The sequence below is a fragment of the Neofelis nebulosa genome, chromosome X (genome assembly GCF_028018385.1).
Source record: "Neofelis nebulosa isolate mNeoNeb1 chromosome X, mNeoNeb1.pri, whole genome shotgun sequence".
NCBI lineage: Eukaryota > Metazoa > Chordata > Mammalia > Carnivora > Felidae > Neofelis > Neofelis nebulosa.
The window spans coordinates 77,171,121-77,193,143 of NC_080800.1; the positions used below are offsets into that span (position 1 = coordinate 77,171,121).

General features: G+C 36.1%; 1 long non-coding RNA gene across 1 annotated transcript; it reads right to left on the reverse strand.

The window, feature by feature from the left end:
* Positions 1-591: 591 nt before the first annotated feature.
* LOC131503162 (uncharacterized) lies at positions 592-21,953 on the reverse strand. The gene is made up of 4 exons (XR_009257341.1): positions 21,786-21,953; positions 20,441-20,513; positions 3,237-3,469; positions 592-2,021 (listed from the first exon to the last, which is right to left on the reverse strand). It is a non-coding gene; the product is annotated as an uncharacterized LOC131503162 (long non-coding RNA).
* Between the last annotated feature and the right edge of the window lie 70 nt (positions 21,954-22,023).

Sequence of the window (22,023 nt, forward strand, 5' to 3'; positions counted from 1 at the left end):
AGTATTTTAAAGCAAATCTTTGATATCAGATTTTTTCACCCATAAATACTTTGGTATGTATCTCTAGCAGATGAGGAAAATTTCAAAAACAGAATCCCAATACCTTTATCATAATTACTTAATAGCATACGGTATTCAATCTGTATTCAAATTTCTCCCAAATATCTTCTTGTCTGTTTAAGATCCAAACAAAATAAGCATATTGCATTATGTTGACATGTTTTTTAAATCTCTAGTCATCTGTAACAGTCCCCTTATTCAATTTTCCTGTCATTTTTAAAAAATAATAATCCTTGGGGCACCTGGGTGGCTCACTTAAGTGTCTGACTCGTGATTTTTGCTCAGGTCAAGATCTCATAGTTCATGAGTTCAAGCCCCATATTGGGATCTGTGCTGACAGCGTAGAGCCTGCTTGGGATTCTGTCTCCCACTCTCTCTACCTCTTCTCTGCTTGTTCTCTCTCACAATAAAATAAAAATAAACTTAATAATAATAATCCAGGTCACTTGTTCCAAGAAATTTCCACATTCTGGATTTAGCTGGTTGTATCTTGGTGGTGTTTTAAACATGTTGCTCTGCCATTTCTTGATTTATTGATCTCAGACATTATATATTATACATATATATTATTAGACATTATATATTTACTTTGTGCTGTGAAAGATGATCTGGCTAACATAACTACTATCTATTTATCTAATTATCCTTTCAACATCTTTAGCAATGGAATAAACATGGAAGATTTTTGAAGAATTAATATGTATGACTGCCTTTAGCAAGTCATCTTTATTTAGCCTTGGCTATACTATTAACTACCATATAGGTACTATAATAAACTAGTTTTTGTTTGATGCAATAACAGTGAGGGAATGAAGAATAGAGATTTGAGAAATATCTCAGAAGAAGATCTGACAGTATTGAATGAGAGAAGGAGAAGGGAAGAACTGTAGAATAACTGTTCAGTTTCTGGCTTCAGTGAGTATATGGTGTTGCAACATAGAACAATAGAAGAGGATGAATAAGTTTGGCCAGGGATACAGAAAGAAAATAACTTCAGTTTTTGACATTGAGACATGGGGTACGTTAAACAAGTAGAGATGTCCAATAGACCACTAGAAGTATGGATCTGGAGATTAGGAGAGAGATGTGAGCTTGAGGTACAGATTTGAAAGTCATCAGTTTTATGGGTAAAAGTTGAAGCCATGGGCATGGATAATATTTCCCAGGAATATGTAAGAGTAAGGAAAGACGAAGACAAACAACAAAACCCTAAGGAACAACAAGATTTAAGGAGACAGAAGCAATTGTTACAGTATGTGGTAAGAACCATAATAAAACGATGCATGAGATACCCTAGTGACTCAAAATAAGATTGATTAACTGGTTGGGGGAAAGTTATCATAAAAGGTGTTACTTTGATTTAGACACTGAAGAATGTATAGAAGTGTGCCAATGGGATGAGGGTCAGGAAAACAGACAAACTCATCTACTTTACAAGGAAAACAGAGGGCTTCAAGTGAGAAGTCTTTCAACTATTTCCCACCCTGATACACTTATCTAGAGCAGTATTCCTCAAAGTGTGGTCAACAATTAACTTGCAAGAAAATCACATACGGGCTTCATTAAATTGCGTATTATTAGGTTCCACTTTACACCTACTGAATCAGAATCACTGGGGAGGAGGGCACTGAGCAATCTATACTTTAAAGTTCTCTAAGTGATTCTGAAGCAAATGGTTTGTGTATTAACCTTTGTACAAACTAAGGTGTGACCATGGGAACTTTCAGCTAAAGTGGAGTGGATGAAGTCAAAGAATTGTGATCTTCAAGGTGCTATTCTCTTCTTGCCAGTTTTAGCAGGAAGGCCTAGTGGGAAAATGGGGAACAGGGAGGTTTTACAAGAGTATAATTGACTCAATCGGTTTTCCTTTATTTGGAAGGAAAATGAACCAGATAAGACTAAGAGCAGAGCAGTTTTCCATCAAGTTGGTCCCAAGTCAACCAGGAAGAACACACAGGCACCTTGATGAAAAGGAAATCAACAATTGATTTCGTGGATTGAATGTAGTCATTAAAACAACAACAACACACACCCATGAATTCCCTTAATTTTGTTTTCAGTTTTCAGCTGCTTCTCTGGCATTTTATACTCAGCTCTTCCTAGTGAATTCATCTTACCTGAAGTCACTAAATGTTTAGTTTTTCATTTAATCAGTAATTCCAGGGATAAAAATTTCCATGTTTCTCATAATTTTTATCCTAAAAAGAGGAAATCTGAAGTGAAGTCATTGTCTACTATTTAGTCAGAAAATGTTTCTATGTCTTTATATAAAAGATAACTGTATGTTTGGGAATATATTATTTGAAGTACATAGTGAAATAAATTACTCTTGAGAAATCATTTGTGCCCTTAGGGAATCTCAGGAATGTACTCTCACACTTTGATGGCCTATGAATGTTATTCTTCTGAGAAATCAGCAAATGGGTTTTGTTACTTTGTCAAAGCAGCTATCTACATGGCTCTCCAGAGTCGGCTATATCTTGCTAGAAATATGCTATCTGACTTCAAAAGATTGTAACATATTACTTTAAGAAAAGCTGTGAATATTTCTATTCATTCCTTTAATACTTCTAGAAAAAGAAATCATATCATAAAAACAACTGCTTCCTTTGAAAAGACCCTGTGATAAAATTAAGTCCATTCTAATTCCAAAGTTAAACATGAAGAATGGTAAGATTTCATAAGAGAACTCTTCTCTTTGTATATATACTAATTCTATTTATCATATATGACTTTCTAAGATATATTTCCTGGCTCACATATTGTGCTAGTAAATTAGTAACACATGAGAAACAAATGATAGCTTTATCTAGTTCATTTAGGGATGTGTATGATAGGTATGATAAATGTGATATCCATATGATAGTCATACAGACATTAGAAGATGCTTTAGAAAGTATAAGATGTGATAGGAAAATAAAGTGTCACTTCTGTGATTCCACCCAAGAGCTGAAGGATTCTGTTGTAAAAAAAAAAAAATAACTATGAGACTCAGAAAGAGGAGAGACAGAGAATATGGAGTTGTCAGTGTGTGTGTAAATTTGTGTAAAGGAAAGATACTAGAGAAATAAATAATGGGTCACAGTAGTTATACTTTCTTCAGAGAAGAGGCTCTAATGTGGTGTATATAAATATTTCCATAGGGCTATGAGACTTTTTTCTCAATTCATACTTACCAAAACAATCTTTTAATTATTATATTAGTTGCTGGGCTGCCATAACAAAGTACCACAGACAGGTGGCTTAAATTGGAAGTTAATTTTTTTACAATTCTGGTGGTCAGAAATCTGAGATGGAAGTATTCACAGGATTGGTTTCTTCTCAGGCTTCTCTCAGCTTGCAGATAGCCATCTTTTCCCTGTATCTTCACATGGTCTTTCTCTGTGTGTCTCTGTCCAAATCTTTTCTTCTAAGAAAATGAGTCATATTGGATTAAAACCTATCCTATTGACTGTCTTTTAACTTCATTACCTCTTTAAAGACCCTATGTCCAAATAAAGTCATATTCTGAGATCCTAGGGGCTTCAACATATAAATTTTACAAGGGCACAATTCAGCACATAAAAATTATTATTCTAGGTTTCCACATAAATTAATACAAAGGTTCCAGTAAATATACATCTAATATAAATTTTGAGTTCATATTTTTGGCAAAATCTTGTTGACTATGAGTTACCTTTCTAAAGTCTAATCTGCATGGGGAATCAACACTCATTCCTGAACACTTGTTCTGGGCAATGGCATAGGTTCTAGGGCTAGAAAAACATAGGCAACACATTTCTTGTCCTTGAGGAGGACAAGATTTTTAATCTAAAGGAGGGAAAACAATATAAACAAGCAAATAAAATAAAATGTGCTAAATATTATTACAGAAGAAATGAAATATTGAAGGAGTAAATTCAGCTAGACCCATGGTGACATAATCAAGGTAAAATAATAGATTAAGCCCTAGAATGTTGCCTAATTAATACTACTGCATAAAGCATTAAAGCTTATTATTTTTTAATATGAAATTTATTGTCAAATTGGTTTCCATACAACACCCAGTGTAGACCTTATTATTTTTAAGACTTAATTTGTTCATCTACCTAATGTTTTGCCTAAAGTCTTAAAACCTGTTTATAGTTTTTAAAGAAAATTTTATTAAGTGCTGTGTTTTTATTTGTAGAAAAAATCAGGATAAATATGTTAATTTTTTGTATTAATATGATGGTCATCACTTTGCAGAGTGTGTTATCCAAATTAAAAACCAGTCTTGACAGGCTATTATAAGCTGAGCCATCATTGAACTCAAGGCTATATATAAGAACTCTGAAATCCAAGGACAGTTAAAAAAATATACCTGAATTATTTGCCCAAACTAGAATAATCCCTACTGACATATAAGAACCAGGGTACAAAAGTAGTCACATAACCCATCTCATTATCAAGTACTGTATCACTTAGCAGATATCTATTTTATAAAAGTTATCCTACAAATCTCTGCATATACTAGTTAATATTCATTATACATATGTCTTCTTGTTAGTCTTTTGAAGATGCTATCAGAAGTAGAAGAAGGTTTTTGGTTAGCAAATGTCACAAAGAAAAGGTCAGAGAATCTGCTTTTGGGTTATATATTTAAAATGGTATGAGTCCAACAAATATGAGTCTAACAAATAGAAAGATATATGGCATGGCGAATGTTAAGGACAAAGTTGTTAAGGGTTGATAAACCTATTCCATACAGAAAGCAATGTTTTCTTTCTATTGATGTTTTCTTCCTCAGCTTTCTTGAAATAAAATACTTACCTATATGACTGAGGTTTGAAATACATAAAATGAGAAAGTTGACCTAAATTAATTTTATGGTCCTTGTCAAGAACTTTGAAGAGTCTGAAATTTTACTCTATGTACAAGTTAACAAGTTAGCTGGCCACAGTTTCACAGATGCTGGCAGAAGACACAAGATTCCAGGGTCAAGGAACAGTTTGTTAACACCAGCAATAGCTGTTGCTAAAATATCAGTATTTGTACCAGCTCTCTGAGCCCCAATTCCTACAGGGTGATTTAAAGAGGGCTAGAATATACCTTCCCATGCAGTAGGGTTCATTATAAGACAGGCATCCTGAATTTGTTATTTATAATGGACAGTAATCTCTGGAGGGAAACACTATCTCTGCTTTATATGGCTATTTACCACACAAAAATTATTTCTTAAATTAAGATATAATTCACATATCACAACCCTTTCAAAGTAAATAATCCAGTGGTTATGATTTATAATGCCTGAACATTCTCTATCATCTGAAAAATACACCTCATACTCCTTAGCAGTCACTTCTCATTTCCCCTCCTCCAAACCACTGGGAACCACTAATATACTTTTACCTCTCTGGATTTGCCTATTCTGGACATTTCATGTAAATGGAATCATACAATATATGACCCGTCTGTGACAGGCTTCTTTAATTTACCATAATGTTTTCAAGGTTCATCCGTGTTGTAATATGAACCAGTTTATTTTTTATGGTTGAATAATATCCATTGTATGGATAAAACATATTTTATTTATCTGTTCATCAGTTGGTGGACATCTGGATTGTTTACATTTTTGACTATTATGAATTAATGGTGGCATAAATAATCACATATAAGTTTTTGTGAGGACATATATTTTTTATACTCTTGGTTATATAACTAAGAGTGAAATTGCTGAGTCATATGGCAACTCTATGTTTAACTTTTTAAAAAAACTGCCAAACTGTTTCCCAAAGCAGCTGCACCATTTTATATTCCCACCAGAAAGGGTTCTAATTTTTTTACATCCTTGCCAGTACTTATTGTTTCCTGTCTTCTCAATTATAGCCATGATAGTGAGTGTGAAGTGATATCTCATTGTGGTTTTGATTTGCATTTCCATAATGGCAGATGATATTGAACATATTTTCATGTGCTTATCAGCCATTTTCATATCTTCTATTGAAAAATGTTTATATAAATCCTCTGCCCTTTTTTTTTTACAGTGGATTATTTGTCTTTATTGTTGAGTTGTTAAGAGTTAGTTATATATTCTATATACTAGACCCTTATCAGATATATGATTTACAAATATTTTCTGTGAGTTATCTTTCCACTCTCTTGATGGTGTCCTCTGAAGCACAAAAGTGTTTACTTTTAATGAAGTTCAATTTATCTGTTTTTTTTTTTTTGTTTGGTTGCTTCCCCTTTGGTCTTTTATATATAAGAAACCAAAGTCAGCAATACTTATATCTATGGTTTCTTCTAAGAGTGTTATAGATCTAGTTTTTCCATTTAGGTCTTTGATCTATTTTGAGTTAATTTTTGTATAGGATGTGAGGTAGAGATCCAACTTCATTGTTTTTCATGTGTATACTCTGACTCAATACTATTTGTTGAAAAAACTACTATTTTCCATTGAATATTTCTCTTGTCAAGAACCAACTGACCATAAGTGATTATTTCAGATTTATTTTTATGAGAGCACCACACAGTCTTTTTTAATTATTATTTTAGAGAGAAAGAGAGAGAAAGAGAGCAGGCATGAGCCAGGGAAAGGGGCAAAGGGAGAGAGAGAATCTTAAGCAGGCTCCATGCTCTGCACAGAGCCTGATGCTGGGCTTGATCCCAAAACCCTGGGATCATGACCTGAGCCAAAATCAAGAGTCAGATGTTGAACTGACTGAGCCACTAAGGCAGAGTCTTGATTACTATACCTTTTTCCTAAATTTGGAAATCAGGATGTTGAAAAACTCTAACACTTCTTACCACTTCTATTCAGCATAATTACTAGTGATCCTAGTTTGTGCTATCCATCATGAAAGAGAAATGAAATACAGCCAATTGCAAAGAATGAAGTAAAGCTGTCTTTATTTGCAGAAGACATGATTGTCTGTGTTGAAAATCCAATAGAATCTACCGAAAAGTGACTACAACCCATAAATGAGTTTAACAAAGTTGCAAGATGTAAGACCACCATATGAAAATCAACTGTATTTCTATATGCTAGCAATTAACTATGCAAAACTAGTATTTTTTGTATGGTAAAATACCATTTATAATAGTATCAAAACTATGAAATATTTAGGAATAGATCTGACAAAAGAAGTGAAACCTTTAAATAAAAACAGAAACCATTACTGAGAGAAGTTAGAAAAGACCTAAATAAATGGAGAGATATACCTTTTTTCATAGATTGAAGGGCTAAGTTTTGTAACAATAATTGTTCCCAAATTGACCTGTAGAAATAATGCATTCCTACGAAGCCTCAGCAAGTGTTTTTAAAAGAAATTTACAAACTGATTCTAAAATTCATATAGAAATGCAAACAACTGTGAAAGAAAAGAGCAAAGTTATAGGGCCAACACTAATTTAAAAACATTATAAAATGACAGTAATCAAAACTGTGGTATTGCCTAAGATGGACAAATATATCAATGAAATAGGATATAGACAGTCCAGAAATAATCCCATGAATATATGGGCAACTGACTTTTTACAAAGGTGTGAGATGGAGAAAAGTGCAAAGTGGATAGAAGATCATTTTTTTTTCAACAAATTGTAGTGGAATGATCAGAGGTCTACACACCAAAACAAACAAAAAACCCAGAATGTCAATCCACAGCTTTCACTGTTACAAAATTTAACTCATACGATCACAGAACCAAATGTAACACCTAAAACTATACAAGAAGAAGACATAGGAGAAAAGTTTTGTGAACTTGGGTTAGGCAAAGATTTCTTAGATGTCATAATATATACAGGTCATAAAATAAAAAAATCAATAAATTGGACTTCATCAAAACTAAAAACATCTGCTTTTCAAAAGACACTGTTATTACAATGAGAAAACAAATCACAGATTGGGAGATAATATTTGCAAAGCGTGTATTTAATAAAGGACTTGCATTCAGAATACAAGAAGAATCTCAAAACTCAATGAGAAAACTATCAACCCAATTTAAAGTAAACATTTGAACAGATACTTCATAACAGAAATTTGGATAGGAAATAAACATGAAAGATGTTCGACATCATTTGTCATTAGGGAAATGCATATTAAAGCCATGAAATACCACCACACATCCATCAGAATATCTAAAGGATGCTAAGGATGTACGACAACTGGAATTCTGATATATTGCTGCTGGCGATGTAAAATAATACAACTTATTTGGAAAACAGTTGGGCAGGTTTTTTTGATATCTACAAAATATTTTTATTTATGACATATTTTCAACAGCTCTACTAAGGCATCATTGACATAAAATTGTATATATCTAAAGGTACAAGTTGAGACCTATGAAATGTTCATATACTTGTGACACCATCACCAAAATCAATATAATTAACATATACTTCAGTCCCAGAAGATTCCTCAGTCCTCTCTAATCCTTCCCTCTTGCCCCTACATTCTCTCTCCCCTGATGTCCAGGCAACCATTGATTCCTTTCTGTTATTATCGATTCTTTTGTAGTCCCAAGATTATTTTGAAAATGGAATCATATAGTATGTACTATTTCTTGTCAAGCTTTTTCACTCGTATAATTATTTTCAAATTTGTCTGTTTTTTTTTTCACATCAGTTGTCCATCCTCTTATTGCTGAGTTGTTCTATTGTATGGATTCTCCACAGTTTTGGTAATTTCTTAACAAGTTAAATACATACCTAACACACAACCCAGCCAATTCCACTCCTAGGTATTCTTTTAAAAGAAATAAAAGGCTGTGTATACATAAAGACCTCTACTTGAATATATAAACTGTGGTATATCAATACAGTGGAATACTACTCAGCATTAAAAATGCAATAGCATGACTGAATCTCAGAATGAATATACTGAGTGAGATAAGGCAGTGAAAAACCTATATACTATATGATTCCATTTTATAAAAAGCAAACTAATCTACAGTGATTTAAATGTATCTACTTCCTCATAGATCCATTGATTTATGTTAGCATTAGAAATTCCATGCACAATTGAGGGCTGTGAATATGGCATAAACCAGTTTTATAAACCATATTTCCTGCTGAAATATCAAGGGCCTGGATAACATTAAATGTCTTGTTTCTTTCAGGCACCCACTCAGATAATTTTGGAACATAAATATATCCCCTTTCCCTTGACTCCATTCCCAGCCTTGGAGCTACTTTGTTATTTCTAGTAGTACAGTATTAAGTCTGGAGACATCAGAGTTTCCTTAAACTATCAGAAGCAACCAATTCACATCTGCTGTTCATCTACCACTGTTATGCTTTGCTCCACTCCTGATAGCTCCTGCTGGTTTGGATTCCATCCATCTGCTAAATCATTTACCCCTAACTCTATTCCTGTGCTTCACTCAACATCTGGTTTATCATTCCAGTCCTTTTATTGCTACATTTAAAACATGCAGTTTAGCACTTTTACAACATCTGAATGGAAGACTTGTTCTTGAGAAGGCAGTTGGAGTAATACAGTTCGGTGTACTACTCCTTCAGTATTCCTTTCCTTCACTCAATGCCATCTCTCTCACTGGTACCTTTTCTCTTTCCTCTGTCCTATAACCACCCTCCAGCTCATGACTTGTTTTCTGCCACTTCAGTGATTCTTAAACTTAAGCATGCATCAAAATCACCTGGAGGGCTTGTTAAAACACAGATTGCTGGATTGCACCACAGAGTTTCTGATCCACCAGGTCTGGATTGGTGCTTGAGAATTTTAGTACTAAGAAGTTCCCAGGTGATGCTGATGCTGATGCTGATGCTGTTGGTCTGGGGATTATACTTTGAGAACCACTGTCCTAGCACAACAATGTTTATATTAACCACCTGTCTATCTCCTGGCTTGTCCTCTAAGCCCTTTTTTTGTGAATTGCCTTGATGTGCAAAGCTGGCAGGTGTGGCTGAGCATCCTGATTTGCCATAATCACGCAGGGCCAAGTTTTTAAATTAGTCAATGATCTTTAGTTACCCTAAAGGTAGAAATGCAATGTGTTCTCTAGAGGTAAGAACTCCAAATCAAGATGTAGGATTTATTTTCTAGAGCTCTTGAAATATATTTCCAAAGTGTAGTTCACTGTCCAAATTAAGATAGTTCAGCTTTCAAGAAGTAACAGTGAGGAAGAATAAATTTAGAAAATGAAGCGCAATCTACTCCTGAATAACTAAAATAAATGTGGTCTCTCATGTTCATATTTATACTCATTCTCTTTCCCTCTCTCGCCCTCTGTGTATGTGATTATTAATATGGGCATGTTTGTATATGTCTATATTAACATGACAAATAAAATATTTATCTGTGTGTATATCTATTTGTGTGCTTTGTGTATACTTTTTAGTATATATGGATATATCTAAGCAATTCCAATTTACTGTAATTTACATGTTATAAACCTCTAGCATTTAGAGTAGGCTTCTAGCACACAAATAAAATTATGGAAGTCAATCTACTTTCTGTAATGTCACCAAAGACCTCATTCTTCATGACATTTCTGCTGGCTACCATATCTTCAAAATTACCCTATGGTCTCTTTGTTAATACACTTTCCTGGATCCATCCTACCTGTCTGAATTTTTTTCTTAGCATCCAGCCATCCAGCATAAAAAATGTTTCTTCTTCCAGATTCCCAATCTGCATTTTAGTATCATGGTATCATCACTCTCCCTGTCACACTGAATTGAAATCTCAGAATCTACCAGAAGTAATAAACTCTACAGGCTATATCCTTGTATGACTTCTTTCCCCATGTCCACACTTAAAGTAAACTTTCAACAAACTTCTTTCTTTGGTTCTCATAATCTTCCCCATTCACTTCCCTCCTCCCTGATCTCACTTACTTCCACATCTTCAACTAATATTGCTATGTAAATGACTCTAAATCTTCATCTATCTCCAAACTTTTTCAGAAACACAAGACCTAACATCTAATGATGTCTTCATCTGCAGATTTTGCAGGCACCGGAAATGTGGCTTCATACATAACTCAGCATCATATTTTTCCAAATATATTTCTCCTCTTTGATTCCCAATCTGCACTGCAAAATTACCACTCTCCTTGTTACTCAGTATTGAAAACTCAAAATCATCTTCTATTTTTCCCATTCCCCCATTGCCTATATTAGGTCATTAAATCCTTTAAATATGATCTGCAAAATCTATTCCTATCTTTACATTCTTTTTTCTACTTTTCTAAATCATGGTTTTATTATTGCATGTCTATCATTGAAATATCTTATTAACCACCTGCCTTGAGTCCCTTAAACCAGCCCAACACAACCATATATCTCACATCCACCAACCATCAAGTTAAGTTATGGATACCTCCAGGCTATCAAGCATTTATTTTCCTTCCTCCCTTAAGACACCTAGTTATGATCCTGACTGTAACTCACAAGGTCTTGGATCTACAAGCCAAGTCTAACATGGACTTTAGTCCTTTGCACTGTTTATTTATTTGACTCTTGGTTTTTCTTAGCAGATTTGGCCTTGGCTCACCTTTCTAGCTCTTTTTCTCTGGACTACTTTGGATATCTATACTAGGTCAGGTTCCTATAACTAGCAGTCAGGTTGAGCCAATATACTCATTCTCCAATAAGAGAATGGCTTTTGAACTGGGTGTTATATGTAAGTGATGAATCACTGGGTACTACTCCTGAAGCTGATACTACACTATATGTTAATTAACTTGAATTTAAATAAGTAAATAAAAAAAAGAGAATAGCTGTTGAACATGGTATCCTAATTTAGCTCCTACCTCTAGTTTCTTGTCTTATAAACCATTCTACATACCAATGTCCAGGTATTACACACAGGTCTAATCATGCGTTTTTCTCATTCATATGTCTCTACACAGTTATAGAATACATTCAGAATGACATTCAAAGTCTTCCTGGTTTTGCCCCACCCTCTTTCCCAGCTTTACTCCCATTATATAATCATAAAACCTACCCTCAAGCCCCATTAGATGACCAATCAATTTCCAAACTCAGCCCACAGTTTTCTTTCTCTCAGCTTTTGGTCATGTTGTTCCTTCTCCCTCAAAAGCCCTTTCCTCTAATTTCCTACTTCTGGGGTCCTAATTATATTTAAAGGCACAACTTTTTCATAAAACCTTCCCTATTATCTTCCTCCTATATATTTCTGTAACATTCTCTTGCAGTCAGATGAGTTCTTGTCAGTTGCCTTGACTATATTCTAACCCCAATGAGATGAATACTGTCATCATTCACTTATCCGTAGCACCACACCTGGACATATTTACTACTCCATATTTGTTAATATAATTTAATTAAATTATATGTATAAGTTCTAATATGCTAACTAACAATAATCTTATTACTTAATAGTCCTACATCTTATTTAATCATAAAAAGTAGTATAAGAAGAAAAAAGTAATCTAATAACAGTTATATATTATTGTAGGGTCATATATAGAGCTTTGCCTGCAGTGGAAAAGTTTTATTCTGTAGATTTGGGATCAACTTCAGTACTATCTATTTTAATGTAGTCACTACTGAACCCAAGGCTTTGAGGCATTTTGATGGTATAAAACAAGTACATGATGAAAGATTAAACGATGAAAATTTTTAGGCAAAGCAGGGTTGGTTCACAGGGTTTAGAGACAGGTCTGCCCTTATAGAATTATCAGGGTGTCAGGTGAAGCTGCTAGTACTGATGAGATGACAGCTCATGTTAGTTTCGATTTGGAGGCAGCAGAAAGCTAGTGTGGCAGTACTGTTTGTAAAGAAATAAATAAAATAAAAGAAGCAGCAAAAATAGATATCCTTACCTCTAGTACTCAAGAAATCACCCAGTGACCAACAGTCATTTCCAAAAATTTTCTTTAAAATTCATGTGCATATCTCAAAGAAGGCCTTCTGAATAAATCTGATGTCAATGTAGATGCACATTTTAGCTTCTAATATGTTGGAATGGAAAACTTAAAAATAAGCAGGATAAGAATTATATAACATATTCTCCACTACTCCACTCCATTAAATATATATAATTTAATGCAATTGGTTTCTGGGTTGTCCTATTTAATTAGTTTATATAAACTTCTAAGAGTTGTTCTGGTACAAAATGCATACTTGATTAAATATGGTGTTTGTGGTCATTTCTGTGTCATCAGGCCCTGGGACAGAAAGAAATTCTTCTATTATATCATTGTATAGGAAAATCAAACCCCGAATTTCCTGCTTTTGCCAGGAGAGGAAGTACAAGACTGGTGTTCAGATGTGAATATTGACTCTGGAATTGCAAGTAGGTATATGCTTGTCATTGTGTGTATAGCAGGGGAGGTGGCTTAAATAACTGATTTGTATATGTGTCTTAGAAACAAATAGGTAATAATGAACAAATAAAAACTGATGTGGAATGGATGAACCTTGAAAATATTACTCTCAGTGGAAGCATCTAGTTACAAAACACCATACATTGTAAGATTTTATTTATGTGAATATCTAAAATAGGGAAGTCTACATAGACATAAAATAGATTAGTGGTTGCCTTGGACTGGAGGGGTAGTGTGGTTTGGAAGGACTGAAGAGAAGTTATGACTAAAGACAAGATTCTTTTTGGTATGATGAAAGTATTTTAAAATTGATTGCAGTGATGGTTATACAACTCCATGAATATACTAAAAACAGCTGAATTGTATACTTCAAAAGGGTGAAATGTATGATACATGAATTATATCTCAATAAAGCTGTTAGAAGTTATGTGGGAGAATATATAAAACAAAAATAAACCTATTTCTAAGACTTGACGAACTTGATGCCTAGATATGAAAACATGTCTTTATTATTGATGCATGTCAAACATGTGTTCTTTAATTTTCAAAATTAATTATATTTTGAAAAGGTCAGAAAATAAACCATAAAGTAGAAGAGACAATAGATTTTAGCTGCATGGTTTTAGTTTCATTTTGAACTATATTTATCATCAAAAGACTGTTTATACACACTCATTTGTTTCCAAAAAAACCCTCAGCTTCTTAAATAGCATCCCTAGGAACATCAATGTGTGATCCTCTGATCCACATAATTTAGCAAGCAAATTAAAATTTTTTACCTGTTGGGGCGCCTGGGTGGCGCAGTCGGTTAAGCGTCCGACTTCAGCCAGGTCACGATCTCGCGGTCCGTGAGTTCGAGCCCCGCGTCAGGCTCTGGGCTGATGGCTCGGAGCCTGGAGCCTGTTTCCGATTCTGTGTCTCCCTCTCTCTCTGCCCCTCCCCCGTTCATGCTCTGTCTCTCTCTGTCCCAAAAATAAATAAAAAACGTTGAAAAAAAAATTTAAAAAAAAATAAAAAAAATTTTTTTTACCTGTTTATTACTATACCTATATCTTAGTAACTTATAGACTGGACAATTACCATTGATGATCTATTAAACCACTCTTGAAAATCGCATTGGGGCTTTGGGACTCTGGTTAACAGGGAAGTCTCTTCTTTGTTAGAAGCATATTTTCTATATAAAATTCAAAGTGTTGTTTTTCAGTATAGTGTATAAAACCATAGGTGGCACGAATCTGGGTATTCTCAGTCTCTGTTAGTTTCAACACTTTCCCCCAAAAGGAGAATTTGGCACAATAGTCCTTCAGACTAATTTTTGTGGGGCTATGTTTTAGCTGCCTGTTTTCTTGCCCCAATCCCTATAATCATCACAACTGAACACATTAACCTTTATTTCAGGTAAGTGACCATTATTGGTCATTATTTTTTCCAGGCCTTTTCTTGTCTGTTTTCCTCCACTGGGACCAATCTTGTTCCTAGTCAGAAAGGATTTAAGGAGGAGTATTTCAATAGTTTGGTGGCTTAGCATCAAGTAGACCTATGGCTTCTGGTCCTACTGTGATCTCACAAACCAGTTAAAGAAACTGGGTGTCTTGGTTGCCATCTTTTTTCACCTGTGTCTGCCTCTCTTTGTGGATTTGATCTGTTATGCCTTTTCCTTTAGGCCTGATATCCTGTCTTGTGTAGCAGACCTCTTAAGAGATTACTAATTTGTTTCTTAACCCCAATCCTGATCAGTGGATTCCTGCTATGTACTGATTATCTGCCTATGGCCTGCCACGAGACTGGATTCTATTCTCTGCCTGCCTGCCAGAACATTCATTGCTGGATTTCCAGAGTCTAGCTGTCTGTCTGCTAACTGCCTACTGTTACACAATCCTTCTACATTACCAGCCTCAGAGACTCTTCCTGTTTGTTGGTGACTACAGGAAGCTTCTTAGCTTTCCTGTCCTGCCATAATTAGTCTCTAGTTTTTGGGTACCAGGCTCCTTGGTATGGCTCTGCCAATGACAAGTAACTTGAGATACTATATCCTAGTTTACTACTAGGTTTTTATTTCCTTGAGCCAACATTTTAGTAATTCCTGTCTACTCTTTTTTTCCTTTGTTTTCTGCATATAATCTGTGGATAGAAATAGTTTGTTCCTTTATTATTTATTTAAATTCTAGTTAACATACATTGCAATATTAGTTTCAGGTGTGCAATACAGTGATTAACACTTCCACACAACACCTAGTGCTCATCACAAGTGCACTCCTTAATCCCCATGGCCTATTTAACCCATGCCTCCACCCACCTCCCGTCTGGTAACGGTTCTTTACAGTTAACAGTCTGTTTCTTGGTTTGACTGTCTCTATTTTTACCCCTTTGCTCGTTTGTTTCTTAGATTCCACATAGGAGTGAAATCATATGATATTGTGTTTTTCTCTGACTTATTTCATCAAAATAAAAAGCTTCTGAACAGTGAAGGAAACAATCAACAAAACTAAAGGGCAAACCTACAGAATGGGAGATGATATTTGCAAATGACATATCTTATAAAGTGTTAGTATCAAAAATATATAAAGAATTTATAAAACTCAACACCCATTGTGAGTCAAGCCCCATGTGTGGCTTGGAGTTTACTTGAAATAAAAATTTTTAAAAAGCCTCAACATCCAAAAAATGAACAATCCTGTTAAAAATGGGTATAAGACATGAATAGACATTTTTCCAAAGAAGAAATCCAGATGGTCAACAGACACATGAAAAGATACTCAATATCACTGATCAACAGGGTAATACAAATCAAAAGTACAATGAGATATCACCTCACACCTGTCAGAATGGCTAAAATCAACAATACAGGAAACAATAGGTGTTGGTGAGGATGCAGAGAAAGGGGAACCCTCTCATACTGTTGGTGGGAATGCAAACTGGTGCAGCCACTCTGGAAAACAATATGGAGCTTTGTCAAAGAGCTAAAAATAGAATTACCCTACAATACAGCAATTGTCCTACTAGGTATTTACCCAAAGAATACAAAAATACTAATTCAAAGGGATACATGAACCCCAATGTTTATAGGAGCATTATCTACAATAGCCAAATTATTGAAACAGCCAAATGTCCATCGATTGAGGAATGTATAAAAAAGATATGGTACACACAGACACACAATGAAGAATTATTCAGCCACAAAATGGAATGAATTCTTGCCATTTGAATTGACATGGATAGAACTAGGGGGTATTATGCTAAATTCGTTTCTTTAAATGTCTGTTGGATTCATTCCATCCTCTTCATTACCTCTGGGGCCATTCTAGTTCCAATCCTAACGACTTAATCAGGCAAGACTTTATTTCTGCCTAGAGTTCAGCAGTGGTGCCTCAAGGGTTGCCTCAGAGAATGAGAGAGAAGCCAAGTGATTATGAGCAGGGCTATAGTCTTCACTCCTATGCTATCTTCAAACAGGTCAACAAGTTTTGTACTGCTGCATATATTGGGGTTATGTGAAGAGTTTTATTTAGAAAAAAAATCCTGTACTGAAGGAAAAATTGGCTTGAAAATCAGTTTTCAAAGTTATTCTGCATGCCACTGACAGACCAGTTCCTTTCCTTCTTTATTTTATGACATTCCTGCTAAATATCTTTATCAGTTACTGCCATTAGGTCTTACATACAAATCTGTTTTACAGGCTGGGAAAATGCTATGGGGATAACCATGTTTCCTAGTATTATTCAACATCTTTGTTCTCACCATTCGACTCAAGCCCCACTGGCCCCTCAACATTAGTGGTCAGTATTGTTTTCAGACCATTCTATATGTTGTCTTTTCCTTACTTCCTTTCTTTGCCTTGCCTGTTCAAGTCTTATTTTCTGCTTTATACCTTGGCAGCTCAAGTTCTACCTCCTTCTTGAAAACTTCATCTATTCTAGGCCCAACCAATATCACCCCTTTGCCATGTTATGTTGTATTTAAAGTCAGTACCTGCAAGTTAGGCAGCTAGTTTTCTCTTACTGTTTCACAAATTTGTTATTTGTTTTCTCAAGTAGATTTTATAGCTATTAATGGCAGAGATTTTATATTTTAGAGTCTGTTTAACTACAAGCACTTGTAGTACCATTAATAGCACATTAGTGACTGGGAAATAGGAGAATTCTATCAAAATAAGATGGAACTCCAGTTGGTTCACATTTGAATTTTCTTAGCACTTTAAGTTTTGAGGTGATGAGGAGCAAGCTTTCTCATAATTAAACAGAAGTCTCAGCAATTATATGAAGACTTTAAGAAAAAAGGAAGAATCTTGCATAAGACTCCACCCCTTTAGTGTGACTGGTTTAGTGGCTTCAACAACCTCTAAGTTTCTCACATTAAAACTATGTGGTGAAGCTCTGACTGATAATGAAACTGTGAAGACATTTAATCACATATTTAAAAAAAAATTGGGTACTCTTCAATTAGAATTTTAATTCTGATGAAAATAGCATGTACTAAAAGTGAATGGCCTTGAGGATCCACATCAGGAAGGAGGAAGTGTGAAGGCTACCAAACATTGAGGGTTGTGATGCTGGAGCAAATGCCAGTGGAGATTTAACCTTTTTAGTGTTTTTATTAGAATGGTTATTATTTTTATTAGTGCTCTAATTATAAAATTGCATTGGATTTAAGTGATATTCCCTAAACCATGTTTCTCCAGGAGGCCTGTTCTTTTTATTGGGCAAATCTACAGAACAGGAGATTCTTCAGGAATACATATATGACATGGTAGCAGAATGTCTGGTGCTTTTTTTTTTTTCTGCACAACATCTATTTTGGTGTTGGCACACAGTATATGCTTAATAAATACTTGTTGACTCTCAGGATAACTTCATATCACAAATGTTTTGGTTATTTCTTATTTTTGTCTAATCCATGTTTCCTTTCATTTCTCTATTAATGACCCATATTGTTTAGAAGAGAATATTCAGGAAAAGGGAGACACAGAAAGCAAGGGGGATACTATGAGGCTCATCAGAAACCTCTGGGGTAACAAATGACTTTAAGATCAATTTGAAGAAAGACAGAACTTATCAGCCTTTATTTATCTTTCTTTTCTCCCAGGGCTCTCTTTAATGTTAACTGGGTGCTAACCTCATGAGAAGCCAGAGGGAGAGATCAGAGGTCAGTAGGCCTAACATATACTTTTGATATCCCAACTGACATTAGTAGCCTCCTCCTTTTTTTTAATGTTTATTTATTTTTGATAGAGAGAGAGAGACAGAGCATGAGCGGGGGAGGGGCAGAGAGAGGGAGACACAGAATCCAAAGCAGGCTCCGGGCTTTGAGCTGTCAGTACAGAGCCGACATGGGGCTCGAACTCACAGACCATGAGATCATGACCTGAGCCGAAGTCGGAGGCTCAACCGACTGAGCCACCCAGGCACCCCAGTAGCCTCCTCCTTTTGTCAACATGATAGAAAAGATGTCTCTCCACCAACCAAGCTATCTGTGTGTCCCAAGAAGGTAAAAATAAAGGAATGTAGGTGCAATAAGATCAGCCCTAAGACTACACTTGGTGAAGTGCCTGGTTCATAGTCAGTAAACAAATCCTTGCAGGACAGCAGTGGTATCTTTCATATGTTAGCTTCCAAGAGAAACACAATGACCCTGATGCCAGAAGGAAGGGTGTTTGTTTAATTACTGTTCATATTAACTGAAGCACAATGCTAAAAAACAAACATCAAGAATTAAGACGTGGCTGAGATAATCACAGTAAAGTCAAATGTAAGCCATATCAGTAATAGACTTTTTCATTTTTTGCAGTAAACATTATGTATCTTTTACACATACCTTTAATTGGATTTCAAATGTTAGCGTCACCTGGCCTGAGGATAGTGAAACCCAACAATATATTCAAAATAATGTCACTCCATTTTCAAGTCTATTTATACACTCCAAATAGAAGCCGTTTGTATTACAACACCTTCTCCCTTTTAAAACCACAGCAATGAGACCTACAAGTCCTTTATGATCTGGAAGCTGCTTATCTGTTCTACTTCTCTTTCAACAGAAGCCCCCTCCGCTAAATGCCCCAATTTCTTTTTTGTTTTAATTTTTTTATGTTTGTTTATTTTTGCACTCTCGCGCACATGCACAAGAGATAGAGAGAGAGAGAGAGAGAGAGAGAGAGAGAGAGAGAGAGAGAGAGAGAGAGAGAAAGTGAGCATGAGCATGGGAGGGCAGAGAAGGAGAGGCAGAATCCAAAGCAGGCTCTAGGCTCTGAGCTGTCAGCACAGAGGCAGACATGGGGCTTGGACCCAGGAGCTATAGATCATGACCTGAGCCAAAGTCGGATGCTTAACCGACTGAACCACACAGGTGCCCCCAAACGCCCTCAATTTCTTAACCATAGGGTCTCTGCACATGCTATTGTCATCTCCTTTGCCTGAAATGTTCTTCACTCTTTCTTTGCCTTGTAATTGCTCAACACATTTGTTATATGCTTCCCAATACCCTGAAAGCTCTATAAGAGCAAGCCATATCTGTCTTGTTCATTATTGTACCCACAATGGCTAGCACAGTACCTAACACTTAGTAGGCTGTCAACAAATACTTACTAACTTTAATTAGACCCGTAAGACTGAGCTCAAACATCAGTCTCTTTGGGAAGGTGTCCCGGATCCCTGACATTCTGGTGATATATCTACCTCATGTACTGCATGGGCTCCCTGTTCATATCTGTTGTACTGAAGTGCAGTTCTTTAACTGTCTCTCTCTCCCAGTAGACTATGAGGTTCTTCAGGTCAGGAAGTGTCTCAACTTCATCCTTCTAACCCATGGCACTCTATATAGCACGTGGTATACTCCAAGGAGATTAATAAATACCTATGGAGCAGATTATTGAGCCACATTTGAGCTTGGAAGATTCTCACCCATATCCATCTCTTAAACAGGAATTGGAGAAAGCATCGGATAAACAGGTCATGTCTTTCTGTAGCACGCATTTTTACTCAATGTTTCAGGAGGGGAAACACTTAAGTTATTTAAACCACATACATGTCTGTGTGCGTGTGTGTATAGTGAGTCGAATTCAAAATATACATCAAATTTTAAGTAATATAGAAACTTTGACAAAGCAAATTTACCTTGGGGTTCCTTGTCTGCCCTGTCTAGAAGCATGCATTTCCTCTTCTGTGCTGTCTTTGGATAGTTTACCACCTGCATGATTAAAAAGAAAGTTAATGACAATGACAAAGCCAGGATCAAAGCTGTTTTTAGATATATAATGTTCTTTTCACTCTACTGTCCCAGTTAATTGCCTCATCACATATATAGCATGGTCAAATTTATCCTAATGCACTCTCAGTAAATATGCTCATAAACAGATTCAGCAGAGCTGAAGGGGAGGGCAAAATAAGTCATAGCCTGAAGTTATCTGAATAACAGGCATTTGGACATGTTAATAGACTTAGTATCCAAATTACATTTCAGGCTTCTCTAGCATATATGCTCTTATTCCGTGATGGTGGTTCATTCAAATCCTGCTCTGCCCCTATAACATTCTCAGTGTGAACAATATTTTTAGAGGACCCTGTTTAAAAAAGTTGGAAGAATATAGCCTGGGCCTACTCCTGACAACTCAAGCACTAAAGACTAATAATGCTCACAGTACTCTGCTGTTGGTGCAGCACAAAAACACCTACAATTTGTCTCGAGATTTACATTTTATTTATTTTATTTTATTTTTTTTAATGTTTATTTATTTTGAGACAGAGAGAGACAGAGCATGAGCGAAGGAGGATAGAGAGAGAGAGGGAGACACAGAATCTGAAGCAGGCTCCAGGCTCAGAGCTGTCACCACTGAGCCCAACACAGGGCTCCAACTCAGGAGCTGTGAGATCATGATCTAAGCCGAAGTCGGATGCTCAACCGACCGAGCCACCCAGGTGCTCCTGGAGATTTATATTTTAAACAAAGCTTTGATACACATGATCTTACTCCGTACCACAGCCCTAAACCTAAATGAGTTCAGGAAACAGAAAATAGCACTCAATCCAATTGTTAGCTCTCTATATAGGTGCTTTTGTTGAAGAGCCTTATTTCCCCCCCACCCTACATCTCCAAGATTAATGAAGTAGTGGACGCCTGCTGCTTCTACTACCTAGCAGCATGGGAATAAAGGAACGACCGTATTTCTTTGGTCGCAAAGCAATCACGGCAACACAAAGCACCCACTTTCTACTTTGACCCATACAGTCTGTCTAGGCAATTAATCAGCACTCCACGTGGTGGTTTTCCTATAGGATGCCAGCTGTCTTGCCAATCCACCCCTCCCACAGAGCTTAGCAGGACCGCACCCTGTCAAGGCCTCTGTGGGAAAGGTGCTCTGACCTACACTAGTGGAAGCTGACACTCAGGTAGAACTGCCAGTGTAACTCATACTTGAATTCTTCCGGGCCTCACTTTCCCCATCTCTAAAATGGGCTATACCTCCTTTCTCTGGACTAGTTCCCTTCCATTTCACGCTAGGCCCCGGGGAAGTGAAATCAGTTCTTAACCGCAGCTTAAAGTCCTCTCCTTTCCTCTGGATCCCATCGCTGCTCTGGGCATGCTCAGTAGCTGGGGCCCGCTCTGCACTGGGAGTAGGAAGCAGCTTTCTGTGCCCCGGCTGCAGACTGCGGGCACTTTGATGAATCACGTGTGTTGAGGCCCTCTTAAAGAGATAGGC